We start from the raw sequence: 13,015 nt of genomic DNA, 5'->3' as shown, positions 1-13,015 counted from the left end.
AATTCTAGCATGAATAATAAACATTTATCATGATGATAAAGGGCCACCTTTATTATTGTCTCTAGGGCATATTTCCTTCGTCGGCCACACCCAGTAGCAGCCAGAGGAGTGGCCTGCACAGGCAATGACTCGACGACGCGGGTCGCATCACCATTGGCAGAGCCAGAGCCCTAGAGCACGGCGGCGTGCCCAGCATCCATGCCAGGGCCGGGAAGCACCGTGGCGTGCCCAGCATCCAAGCCAGGGCCGGAAGAGCGGCGATGACCACCATCATCGTGGCGGCTATGACGCCTGTCGTCACGCGCTGTTATCCCGCGAGGTGCCCCGAGGCTGGTGCGAGCGGCTGCACTGGATACTGTCACCCCATCCCTCCTGCGAGCGCGAGGCGCGGCGGTCGCCCTCATCACGGCCGCGACCGGGATCATCGTCGCGGTCTCTCCTTTGGTGGTTGACTCGACAAGACATTCGCTCAAAGGGGTCACGAGCCTGTCGCTCGCCGGCAATGACACCCTTCTGGTAGTTGTATCCTTTGGAGACGATCCTGGGTCTTTGGGTGGGATCTTTATGGATGGACAGGTGAATGATCATCCGTTGCTCGAGGCCTCGTCGCCCAAATATCGGCTGTCCACCCGCCCGCGCCGGGAGGGTCACCCAGTTCATGTGAGGAACGTTTGCCGGCAATGCCGTCCACGCCCACAACCCGAGCACCTTGGTGTCAGTCTTGAGCTTGGAGGCAGTCTCGATGTAGTTGATGCAAGTCATTGGACCTGACAGTTTTTAGGCGTGTGTTGGAGATGCCCTGAAATCGACTTGCGGCCGGCAACTATCTTCTGATCCCACGAGCTTTCCACGCACACTTGTGTACTAGCAAGGTGCCGCTCACGTCAAAAGAGAAGCATACATTTCGTTTGCCTTGTCGCTAACCGAGAGCTTTCGCGTAGCAAGGAAATATTAATAGTACAATCCTAATGTCTATAGCGAAATAGACTCTACTTCGTATGGGTAGGACTGATTTTTCATTGGCTTAGCAACGTACGAGTAGGCTCAACTTTCCCTGGACACGTCACAATATATATAGGATGCTATGCACACTTGTACTAGCACGCTGTTTCCATCAACTTTATGTACTTGTATTACCAATGGAACGAATGCCAGCGTACTAAGGAGCTTCCTCCAACTCGTTCGTCGCTTTCGCAGCTTCCTTTTTATTCTGTGGGATAGGTTTTGTAGAATATGTGAATTACACAAGGTATTGCTCTCATGTATAGGCACGTATATATGATGTACAACAATGAGCCACAGACCTCAACTATACAAAGAACTAGGAGGCGGGCGCAATACACAATATGCACATAATACATATAGTCAACACCCCCGCAGTTTTTTTTTTGAAAGATCCAGCTGCTGGCTGGCATTTTTCATTGATCATAGCAGGGAGAAATATGGAGAAGTACAAAATGTGGTGGCGATCCGAGGATCAAGGATAAAAAGAAAAAGGGCCCAAAAAACCCCCAGGTAGTAAAAAGCAGGGCTACTCCCTCACAGTTATATCCCCAAAAGGGGGCTCAATGCAGGTCACTCCTGCTTGTCTCCAAAGATCTAGCTCTGCCCGTATGTCAGCTACAATTCTTGTTTCTGAAGCCGTTTCCCCTCTGAAGGTGCAGCCATTCCTTTGCTGCCAAATCTTCCATAAGATGAGCATGGTGAGTGTTTTCATGGCCTTCCTGAAGATCGGTGGTGTCGCTTCGATCATGGCCAAGAAGATGTCACTTGATTTTGCGTTTGGGTGCTGGTTATGCTTGCTGAACGCTTGGCATCCAACCCAGGTGGCTGCCCTTGTCCAGACAGCCTGAGCCACTTTGCACTGCCAAAAGAGATGGATAGAAGATTCCAAGTTTCGAATGTAGCATTGGCAAATGACGCCGTAGTCGAAGCGGCACCGTGGCTGACGCAAAGACTGGACCGAAACTCCTCAAATGACGCCGTAGGCAAGCCCTTGGTCATAATATCGGCAAATTGTTGGGAAGTAGGGGACGTGCAAGACACGAATATGGCCAAGGGCCACCTGTTCCCGAACAAAATGAATATCGAACTCAATATACTTGGTCCGTCGATGATGCACCGGGTTAGCGGAGAGATAGACCACCGAGACGTTGTCGCAATAGACCACCGTGGCACAGTCAACAGGGCAAGAGAGCTCCTGAAGCAGCTGGCGAAGCCACGAACACTCGGCGACGGCGTTGACCACCGCACGATACTCAGCCTCAGCACTGGAACGAGAGACTATAGGCTGCCGCTTGGACGACCACGAGATGAGTGAGGGTCCAAGATAGACACAATAGCCCGAAGTGGAGCGACGAGTGTCAGGGCAACCCGCCCAGTCTGCATCGGAGTAGGCGGTGAGGGCGGTGTCGGCGGAAGCGTGAAGCGTGATGCCAAGATCCATAGTGCCACAAATATAGCGAAGAATCCGCTTAACGGCAGCCCAGTGAACGTCTCGAGGAGCATGCATATGAAGACACACCTGCTGCACGGCATACTGGATCTCCGGTCGAGTCAAAGTGGAGAGCACCAACCATGGACAGATAGAAAGCAACATTCGAAGCAGGAGAACCATCCGTGGCAGAAAGCTTGGCCTTCGTATCAACAGGAATAGCGGCGGGCTTGCAGTTAAGCATGCCGGCGTGCTCGAGGAGCTCGTGAGCATACTTCCGCTGATGAAGGAAGAAGCCATCCGGATGGCGCACCACCTTGACAACGAGGAAGTAGTGCAAAGGACCCCAAGTCCTTGATGGCGAACTCAGCGCGAAGACGAGCCGTGAGCTGACTCAGGAGACCACCGTACATGTCATTAGGATGATGTCATCGACATAGAGCAGCAAGTAGGCCGTGTTAGAGGCCTGATGATAGACGAAGAGCGAGGCGTCCGAGCGGGTAGAGCGGAACCCAAGATGGTGGAGAAACGCCGCGATGCGCTGGTACCAAGCGCGCGGAGCCTGCTTGAGTCCGTACAAGGACCGTGAAAGCAGGCACATGCGGTCGGGAAGCGCCGGGTCAACAAACCCGGCGGGCTGCTGGCAGAAGACCTGCTCCTCGAGGTGACCATGGAGGGAGGCGTTGGAGACGTCCATCTGGTGCACCGGCCAAGCACGGGAGACCGCAAGATGGAGAACTGTGCGTATCGTGCCGGGCTTGACAACCAGAGCGAAGGTGTCGGTGAAGTCGATGCCAGCACACTGTCGGAAGCCACGAACAACCAAACACGTTTTGTAGCGATCAAGGGTACCATTAGGACGGAGCTTGTGCTTAAAGACCCACTTCCCGGTAATCACATTGGCGTGCCGGGGACGGGGAACAAGATACCACGTCCTGTTGCGCAACAGGGCATCAAACTCCTCTTGCTTCGCAGCCATCCAGAGCGGGTTACGAAGAGCGGCTTGAACGGAGGACGGCAACGATGACGACTCAGAGGTGGACGCCGCATGGACGTAGTCATCCGAGGCGTAGCGCGAGCTCGGGCGAAAAACGCCTGTACGGGCGCAAGTGACCGGACCAGCCACAGGTGCCGAGAGGGCCGGGGTGCCGAGGGGGCTGCGGGGGACGTGGGCACCGGGGGGGCCACGGGCGCCAACGTCTGGGGCACCGGGGGGGGGGGAGGGGCGCGGTCACCGGGGGTGCCGGGGGCGTCGCGGTGGCTGCGGGCGCCAACGCCGCGGCTGTAGGAGGCGCCGCATGCGGAGGGCGCGCCCCAAAGCCAGGGCGGGCCAAGAGAGGCGCGTGAGCGCCCTGGGAAAGGCATCGAGGAGCCCGCGTCACCTGTGGCGGGAGGAACAGCCGGGGGTACCTGGTGAAACGGAAACACATGCTCATCAAAGAAAACGTGCCGAGAAGTGAACACACGGTGGGAGACGTGATCGTAGCACCGATATCCCTTGGAGTTGGAGGGGTAGCCGATGAAGATGCAAGCAACAGATCAAGGTGCAAGCTTGTGAGAAGCAGTGTCGGCAGTGCTGGGATAGCAAAGCCACCCAAAAATAGGCAAGTCGTCATAAGACGGGAGCGTACCAAAGAGAAGATGGTGAGGTGTGCAGTTCCACCGTGGGCGGCAGGGTCTAATGTTAAGAAGAAGTGATTCAGTGGCAAGTGCGTCCGGCCAGAAACGAGGCGGCACGTTGGCATGAAACAGGAGCGTGCGAACACAGTCATTCAAAGTGCGAAGGACGCGTTCGGCTCGACCGTTCTGCTGTGAAGTGTACGGGCATGTGAGGCAGAAAACTGTGCCGTGATGCGACAAAAAGGTGCGGAAAGCGAGGTTGTCGAACTCTTTTCCATTGTCCGTCTGAAGCGCAAGGATGGGACCCCCAAACTGCGTGCGGACATAGGAGTAAAAGGCCGTCAAGGTGGAGAGTGCGTCCGACTTTCTGCACAAAGGAAAAGTCCACACGTAATAAGAATAATCATCAAGAATGACTAGATAATATAAATAGCCCGAATTATTAGGAACAGGAGAGGTCCACACATCGCTATGAATCAACTGAAAGAGAAAAGAAGCAATGGTGGTGGAATTATTAAACGGCAGACGAACATGTTTGCCGACTCGACAGGCATGACAAATGTGATCCTTAATCTTAGTAGAACTGAAACTGAAACTCTTGAGAATATGACGAAGTGTGACGGAGTTGGGATGACCCAAGTGAGCATGCCAGAGATCGACGCCAACGGAGAGAGCGACCGGTGCGGCGGTGGTGGAAGAAGACGGATGTACCGGATAAAGCTCGTCGGGGCTGTCTCATCGGTGGAGTACCATCTTGGTTCTAGCGTCCTTGACACAAAACCCAATGTCGTCAAATTCAACAGTAACAGGATTTTCACGAGTGAAACGTTTAACAGAAACAAGGTTCTTAATAAGATCAGGAGACACAAGTATGTTAGACAAAGATAAAGGTCTAGACGTAGAAGGAAAAGAAGCGTGTCCAATATGTGTGATAGGCAGTGTGGAACCATCACCGACAATGATGCGGCGGTCGGTGAGGACAGGAGTAAAAGAGGCAAGGTTATCAGGACGAGCAGACATGTGAGATGTAGCATCGGTGTTCATGTACCAATCAGCACCGCCAGTGTAGTTGTTCGGCGTAGGAGCGGCATGCAGCGCGGTGAGGAGCACCGGGTCCCAGGGCGCCGGTGGCAGGGCCGGCGAGGGGGACGGAAACGCCATGGGGAAACCATAGCCGCCCCTCAGCTGCGACGGTGGTGGCTGCTGCCCAGCGGGCGAGTGCAGACCTGCTGACGATCTCCACCATTACCCGGGAGACTCGTACACGGGTGAAGCCTCGTACGCAGGCGGAGCCCCGTATATGGATGCGGATGAAGCCCCGTGAGTGAATGCAGGCAAAGCCCCGTATGCCCCGGCACTGCTAGCGAGATGACAACGAACTGGTCGGAGAGCGCCGACGGTGGGGCGGCGACATACGCCAGCGAGACCGGGGGCGGGGCGTCGTACACAGTCCACGCAATGGAGGGAGCCGCAGCCCACACGCCATGTATGCCGTACGCGCCATGCACGCCTGCATGTACGTCCGTAATGGATGGATTTTGCCACCCCCTTGCATGTAAGGCGCCATGCATGCCTGCTTGTACGTCCGCGTCATGCATGCCTGCATATACGCTGGCGATGGATGGATTTAGCCACGGCTGTGCATGTAAGGCGCCATGTGTGCCTGCATGTACGTCCGTGATGGATGGCGCGGCTGCGTGATGCTCAGTGGATACCGCCGCGTGCGTCGACGACGGCGGAACAGCAGCAGTTGGATCGGCACCGGCCAGGGGAAACAAAACAACAGCCGAGAGGCCAGGAACGGAGAGGCCACGGCGGCCGGGGGGGCGGATGCCATCGGGGACTATCGGGGCAGAGCGAACGCTGGTGCACGTACAAGCACGTACAAGCTGATGAATTTCCTGGATGAATTTCCTGGATCGATTGCTCGGCTGTACAAGCATGTGGGTGTTGGCGATCAGGCGCTAGCGGGCCTTGGCGCTTGCGAGCGGGAGTGCAGGGCGGCGCTAGCGGGCTGTGTGCTGGCGCTGGCGGGATCGGTAGCGAGCGACGGGGCGCTGGCGAAAGGGCGAGATCGAGCGAGGCAGCCGGCGTGGAAGGTGCGCGAGCGGCGGTGACTGGGGCGACCGCGACGGTCGACGCGGGGAGGCGCGCGGGCGGCGGCGGCGGCGCGAAGGAGACGCGTGGCGTCGGCTAGATGGCGGCGGCGGTGGCAGCTTGGAGGAGACGCGCGGCGGCGGCGGCGGTAGCGAGGAAACCTAAAAAACTGATACCATGTAGAATATGTAAATTGCACAATGTATTGCTCTCATGCATAGGTACGTATATATGATGTACAACGATGGGTCACAGACCTCAACTATACAAAAAATTAGGAGGCGGACCCAATATACAATATGCACATAACACATATATTCAACAGGTTTCGTTGCTTGCTCTGATCAAAGCAAGACGGAATATACATATCCCCGGCGTCTTGATATAACATATATGTTTCTTCCGAAATCAAATTACTTAATTTTGTTTTTCCCTCAGAATCACAGGGGCCCTAAGGCTTGAGGCTGGTTTTTTTCTCCCTGAAAGTTGGAAGCTCTGCCGAGAGTAATTTATCAGGCAATCGGCAGAGTAATTTCTTTGCCGTGTCGAGCTGATAAAATATGTTTAATTTACAAAGGTTAGCTAAAAAAACATGATGCTCATATATAGAAATATTATGTGAGAAGTTGCTATTCTGCTCCAGTAAAGATGCTCTACAGGTATCTCCGAAGGTGTTTGTTGGGTTGGCATAGATCGAGATTAGGATTTGTCGCTCCGAGTATCAGAGAGGTATCTCTGGGCCCTCTCGGTAATCCACATCATAAGAAGCCTTGCAAGCAAATTGACTAATGAGTTACTTGTGGGATAATGTATTACGGGACGAGTAAAAAGACTTGCCTGTAACGAGATTGAACTAGGTATGTGGATACCGACGATCGAATCTCTGGCAAATAACATACTGATGATAAAGGGAATAACGTATGTTGTCATTACGGTTCGACCAATAAAGATCTTCATAGAATATGTAGGAACCAATATGAGCATCCAGGTTCCGCTGTTGGTTATTGACCAGAAAGGTGTCTCGGTCATGTCTACATAGTTCTCGAACCCGTAGGGTTTGTACGCTTAACGTTCAATGACAATTTAGTACTATATGAGTTATGCGATTTGGTGACCGAATGTTGTTCGTAGTCCCGGATGAGATCATGGACATGACGAGGAGTCTCGAAATGGTCGAGAAGTAAAGATTGATACCGAGGGAGTTACTGGAACCCTCGGGGGGAAGATATGGGCCATAAGAGGGGAGCACATCAGCCCACAAGGGGTGGTGCGCCCCCCTTAGGTATGTGGCCGAATTGGAGAAGGAAGAAGGGGTTCGGCCCCCCTTCCTTCTCTCCTTTCCCCTTCCCTTTTCTCTCCAGCTAAAAAAGGAAGGGGGAGGCCGAATTGGAGAAGGCCCCAAGTAGGATTCCTCCTACTTGGGGTGCCCCATGGCCGCTTACCTCCACCTCCCACCTATATATACGTGGGGACGGGGCGTCTAGAACACACACCAACAATTGTTAGTCGTGTGCGGTGTACCCCTCCACAGTTTACACCTCCGGTTATATCTTTATAGTGCTTAGGCGAAGTTCTGTGCGGATCACTTCACACTACAAGAAACTTGTTAATGCATGACGGATTTCCCCTGGCAGTTTTGAAAACCGTCATGAACAGCCTCGTACAGCCCCGCAGGCCCGTCAAAAGCCCGCCTAAAGCCCTAAACTTTTACCCGTATAAAACTTAACCCTAACACACTTCCCCTTCCCCAGTATCTTCCCCATCCGCCGCCGCCACACCTGGCCTCTCCTCGTCCCCGTCCTCTGCCGCCACACCTTGCCTCTCTTCGTCCCCGTCCTCCGGCGCCACGCCTCTGCTTGTCCCCGCCCTCCTCCCCCACCTCCCTGCCTCCAACTGATGACGGCGGCCCGAGATCCATGGCGACGATGGTTGCAGCGGCCCCATCGAAGCGGCGGCCAAACCTAGCCGATGCGGCGCGCCGGCCATGGATCTGACCAGGGGCCTCCCTCCTCTGTCTCCCAGGCCGCGCAACTGCTTCCATCTGGAGGTTCGAAGCATCAAGCGTCGGACAAGGATAGGACGACGACCATGACTTGCGGGAGGCCGAGCTTGACCACGCCGGCGACGACGAGGCCCCGCACAAGGTCCGTCCCTACTTCCCCCTCGTCTCCTCTCCTTCATTCCTTCTTTCTCCCATCCCCAATCAATTATTTTTTTATTTGATTCAGATCAACAGGAGCTCTCCGCCTCTCCAATTCCTTGAGGGACGACCGGGACCCCACGCTCGAGCCCGACGAGCTGGACGAGTTCGGCCACCATGATTCCCCACAGAACAAGGTCGACCCTCTCGCTCTGTTTTTCTTTTCTTTCCAAGTGGTTGCTCTCAAATTTTCTTGGACTGAACCTGATGCAGAAAACGTGGCCACTTCCTTTCCTCATACTCGCATGTTACAGCCAACGACAGAGTAGCACAGGTGGCTATTTCCATCTTCTTTTCTCAGCGTGCGAGCACTAGCAGTGTAGAAATCATGAGATCTGCTAGTTAGTTAAGCAACTACTAGTTTATTTTAGCAAGTAAACGCCCATGAGATGCTCCTGTTGGTTCCTTGCTACTCTGTGCATGTAGCAAGGATGTAATTGCCAGCGGGGTAGGTGATGATGTTATCTGCCTTTTCGCTGAGTAGAAGAGTAATATCATATCTTATCCTTCCACTGAACATTCAAATCTCATGACTCTTGATTTATCTCTATGGGGTCTACTTAGCTGACCATTTTGTCCAAGTTACATTTGTGTCAAATAGTGGGGTGTGATGTTCCAACATTTTTTGCATACTTTAGTAGACAAGACTGTAATTTATTTTAGCGTCAAGGATGATGCAGCTCATACTTGTTTTGTTCAGACTTTCCTGGATTCCGTAGTTCTATATTTTTCTTGCTTCATGAAAGTAGCCATCATATGTTTTGTTGTGATATTGGTTGGTCAATGCCTTAATACAGAGTTGTATATTATCGATATACCAGATTTGCATTTCGAGGATAAATCGCGATATATAGAACATGTTTGTTACTTTACTAGAATTTTGAACTTAGAACAGACACTTGCCAATGGCAATAGTATTTTTGATGCCCAACGCCCTTGCAGCTATTCATATATCAAAAGCTCAACATGCACGTTCCTTCTATTAAGTTTAATTAAATATTTACAATAAAACATGTCTTGCTGTTTATTGTCCAGGGCTAATGTTGTTGTCCGGAAGCAACTCCAGGAACCAGCTTCAAATAGCTCTTGTATTCATCTGGAATTTGATATTTCAGGCACAGGTCTTGTGTAAGGTTCTTGATATTTATTACAGATCCAAAATATGAAAAGTTTCTCTATTGCTTGTCCATGTGGTTCCACTTCAGACTATTCAGAAGCATCTTGTGAGCCAAGTGCTATGTAGTGTTTAGTTTTCAAAACTTCAATTGTTGCATTTAGTTTTCCTGATGTAGTTTTGATCTTTTATTGCCAACTTAAATAAAAGAAAGTGTAGCAATTTATGCTTGCAATTCTTTTGCCATGAAGTTATACTAGATCTACTATCCCAATAATTTTTTGTTTCCTGAATCTACACCAAAGGCCTACATCTAGACACGTTGTAAAAAGAAAACTTTTTCCGCATTGTACTCTGTTTTACTTATTAGAAACTGGTGTAGGGTTAGATATCTATACTGCCTGAAGCTTAGTCATCTTAAAATAGTTCAGCCATAGTTTGTATCTACACTTGTACCTAGCTGATAATTCTTTTCACTTATCCAGATTTGTCCACATGCTGGTTAACATGTTTTTTATGCCTTTGTTTAGTGCAGGTTCCAAGAAATCAGAGGCTCCTTTTTCAAATCGGATACACAGAGAAATACATGGAGAAATCAGGGGCTCCTTTTTCGGATCGGTTCCAAGAAAATGCAGAGTTATGTAGTAATTTTTGTTTAGAGGCTCCTTTTTCAGATTTGTTCCAAGAAAATGCAAAGTGATGTAGTAATAATGTTTGTAAATACTTGATGAGCTATCTATGTAAATATGTATTTTGGTATCTGAACATTGCCATGATTGTAATAAGTTTGGGCTGTTATGTGAAAATTAAATTTTATTTATGGCTTTGTTTGAATATTAGGCGTGAAATTTATAGATAACAAAAAAATCTAACTATTATCTCCACCTGATGTGGGTTAAGAAGGAAACGCAAAAACAATTGTCCAGTAGCGTCCACGTAGGATGCCACGTCATTCCAATTGGTCAAGCAAAAAATCCAACATGGCGTATGTCCATGACGGCTTGTTCCGTCACAGAAGATTGGGCTTGGGCGGGCCTGGCGCAGATCCATGACGGCCAAGAACTATCATGGAAGCTACCATGTCAAATTATGACGCGATATACATGATGGATTTCAAATCCGTCATGGAAGACCACCCATGATAGTTTTTCATTGATCAGTGACGGACTAGATCTGTCATGTATTAACAGGATTCTTGTAGTGTCACCATCACCGTCATCACGTCGTTGTGCTGACGAAACTCATCTTCCTTGACACCTTTGCTGGATCAAGAGGACGAGGGACGTCGTCGAGCTGAACATGTGTTGAACTCAAAGGTGGCGTACGTTCGGTGCTTGATTGGTCGGATCTATAAGAAGTTCGACTACATCAATTGCGTTGTCAAGTGCTTTCGCTTTCGTTCTACGAGAGTACGTGGACACACTCCTTCCCTCTCATTACTATGCATCTCCTAGATAAATCTTGCATGAGCGTAATTTTTTTAAAAAAAATTGCATGCTACATTTTCCAACAAGAATTTCGTTGTGCCAATCTTAGCACATGAGATCGTGAATGCACCGGAGATATTAATGATCGCTGGACATAACTAAGAGAAGCCAAAAATAATTATGATGAAACAAAATAACAATTCCTTTATATTTATGTCTACACATATCCGAACATGTAACGATATCACAAAAAGTACTACTATAGTACACCATACGAAAGGGACTGCAAAACTGCTGGAATGAAGAACAATCACTTACCAAACTATAACTAGAACATCTAGTTTGTTTTTTTCTATAGGAACAGAAGCTTCTAGTCTAAACAAACTAGAAGTTTTTGTCTCACAGACTACACACCCACATGGCAAAAATAAGAGTTAATTACAGTTTTAGTACATAAACTTGCAGCGAGGATACACTTTTATACAAAAACTTGCAAAACGACTCAAATTAGCCCCTAAACTTGCTCTGCGGGAACAAATTGATACAATTTAGTCTGAAACCTGCCACGTCGGATGGATGGCACGGCGCCGGTCGATATTATGCAGAACCCCCCCCCCCCCCCAGTATAGCAATAAGCGAACCCACGGTCCTCTTGCGAAAACCAAATAATCCCAAAACACTTAGGCGCGGTGCATTAACTTCTACATCGTTTTTTGTTTTTTGACATATCAACCAATAAGAAACGTGGGGTGTGCATACTTTTAATGACTTGACACTACCAAACACGACATGCAGTGGTTAGATCATTGAATGCAATGCTATTAATTAGCAAATCAACATTAAGTTTTCTCATTTCCCCCCCCCTTCTTAGTCACGGTGCATAATCTAAGATGACTTAGAGGGTGCTTGGATCCAAGAGACATATTTTAGTCTGACTAAAAATAGTCTCTTTAAGAGGCTAAAGTTTTAAGCACCCCTGACTAAAGACGCGCTAAAACCACTACCGGACTCGCGGTCTATGCCTACGGCCACGGGCCGTCGGCATAGGCCCCTAAGTCGTGGGCATAGATCTATGCCTACGGCTGCCGTCGGCGTAAATGTCGTCAGCGTAGTCTTGTCAGACCGTCGGCATAGTAAAGCCATCGGCATAGGGGCCTATGCCGACGGCCTGGCGTCAGCCGTCGGCATAGTATTGCCGTCGGCAGTGTTTTTCGTCTGACGGCAACGGACGGCGCCGTCAACAGCGCTGGCGATTCAGGGGACGACATGTGGCGCATGTATGCCGACGGCTTGGCCGTCGGCATAGATGGAAATCTATGCCGACGGCCGAGCCGTCAGCATACATGCGCCACGTGTCGTCCCTCGGCTTCTCCTGGCGACAGGGCTATGCCTACGGCAAAGCCGTCGGCATAGATTTCCATCTATGCCGACGGCTTTGCCGTAGGCATATCTCTACCATGTGGCAGCTCCTGGTAACTCCTGGGCGTATATATGCCGACGGCTTTGCCGTAGGCATAGTTTTTTTTTGTTTTTTTTATTTTCCCTGTTTTCTCTTTTCCAATTCATTTGACAACATTTCAAAACAGAACAATATGAAATTATGCAGAAATATGACAATTCATCATGTGAACATACTCAAGTTCATCTAAACATACTCAAGTTCACCATCATCATCTAAACATACTCAAGTTCATCACATCATCTAAAGATCATCACCGATGGAAGTTCATGAACATAAAAGTAGTGCAAGACATGAAACATGATAAAAGTAGGAATATGAAAGGCATGGCACGATGGCCACATGCACGGAATCATCAAGCAAGAGCACCCCCGCCAAAACCACCACCTCCGCCAAAACCACCGCCACCACCTTCGCCAAAACCACCACCACCACCTCCGCCAAAACCACCATCGCGACCACCACCACTCTGCCAGATCGGAGTGACTGGGGTCGACGGAGCAGGAGTCGAGCCACCGGTCCCCTACATGTTTCAGAAAAGATTCTAACGGTAAATATGATATGATAGTGTTTCATGAACGAGAACTAGTTTGCTAGTAGTTAGGCAAATGTACTAACCGGACCATCACTGCCTAGTGCCACCCATTCATCGAACGTGGGCACG

General features: G+C 50.1%; 1 long non-coding RNA gene across 1 annotated transcript; it reads left to right on the top strand.

The window, feature by feature from the left end:
* The first annotated feature begins 8,436 nt into the window (after positions 1–8,436).
* LOC123130244 (uncharacterized) lies at positions 8,437–10,285 on the top strand. The gene is made up of 3 exons (XR_006463773.1): positions 8,437–8,625; positions 9,387–9,479; positions 9,996–10,285. It is a non-coding gene; the product is annotated as an uncharacterized lncRNA (long non-coding RNA).
* The last annotated feature ends 2,730 nt before the right edge of the window (positions 10,286–13,015 follow it).

Source organism: Triticum aestivum, chromosome 6A (genome assembly GCF_018294505.1).
Source record: "Triticum aestivum cultivar Chinese Spring chromosome 6A, IWGSC CS RefSeq v2.1, whole genome shotgun sequence".
NCBI classification, from domain to species: Eukaryota; Viridiplantae; Streptophyta; class Magnoliopsida; order Poales; family Poaceae; genus Triticum; species Triticum aestivum.
The sequence above is the reverse complement of the archived record's forward strand: the minus strand, read 5'-3'. Positions and strand labels throughout refer to the sequence as shown.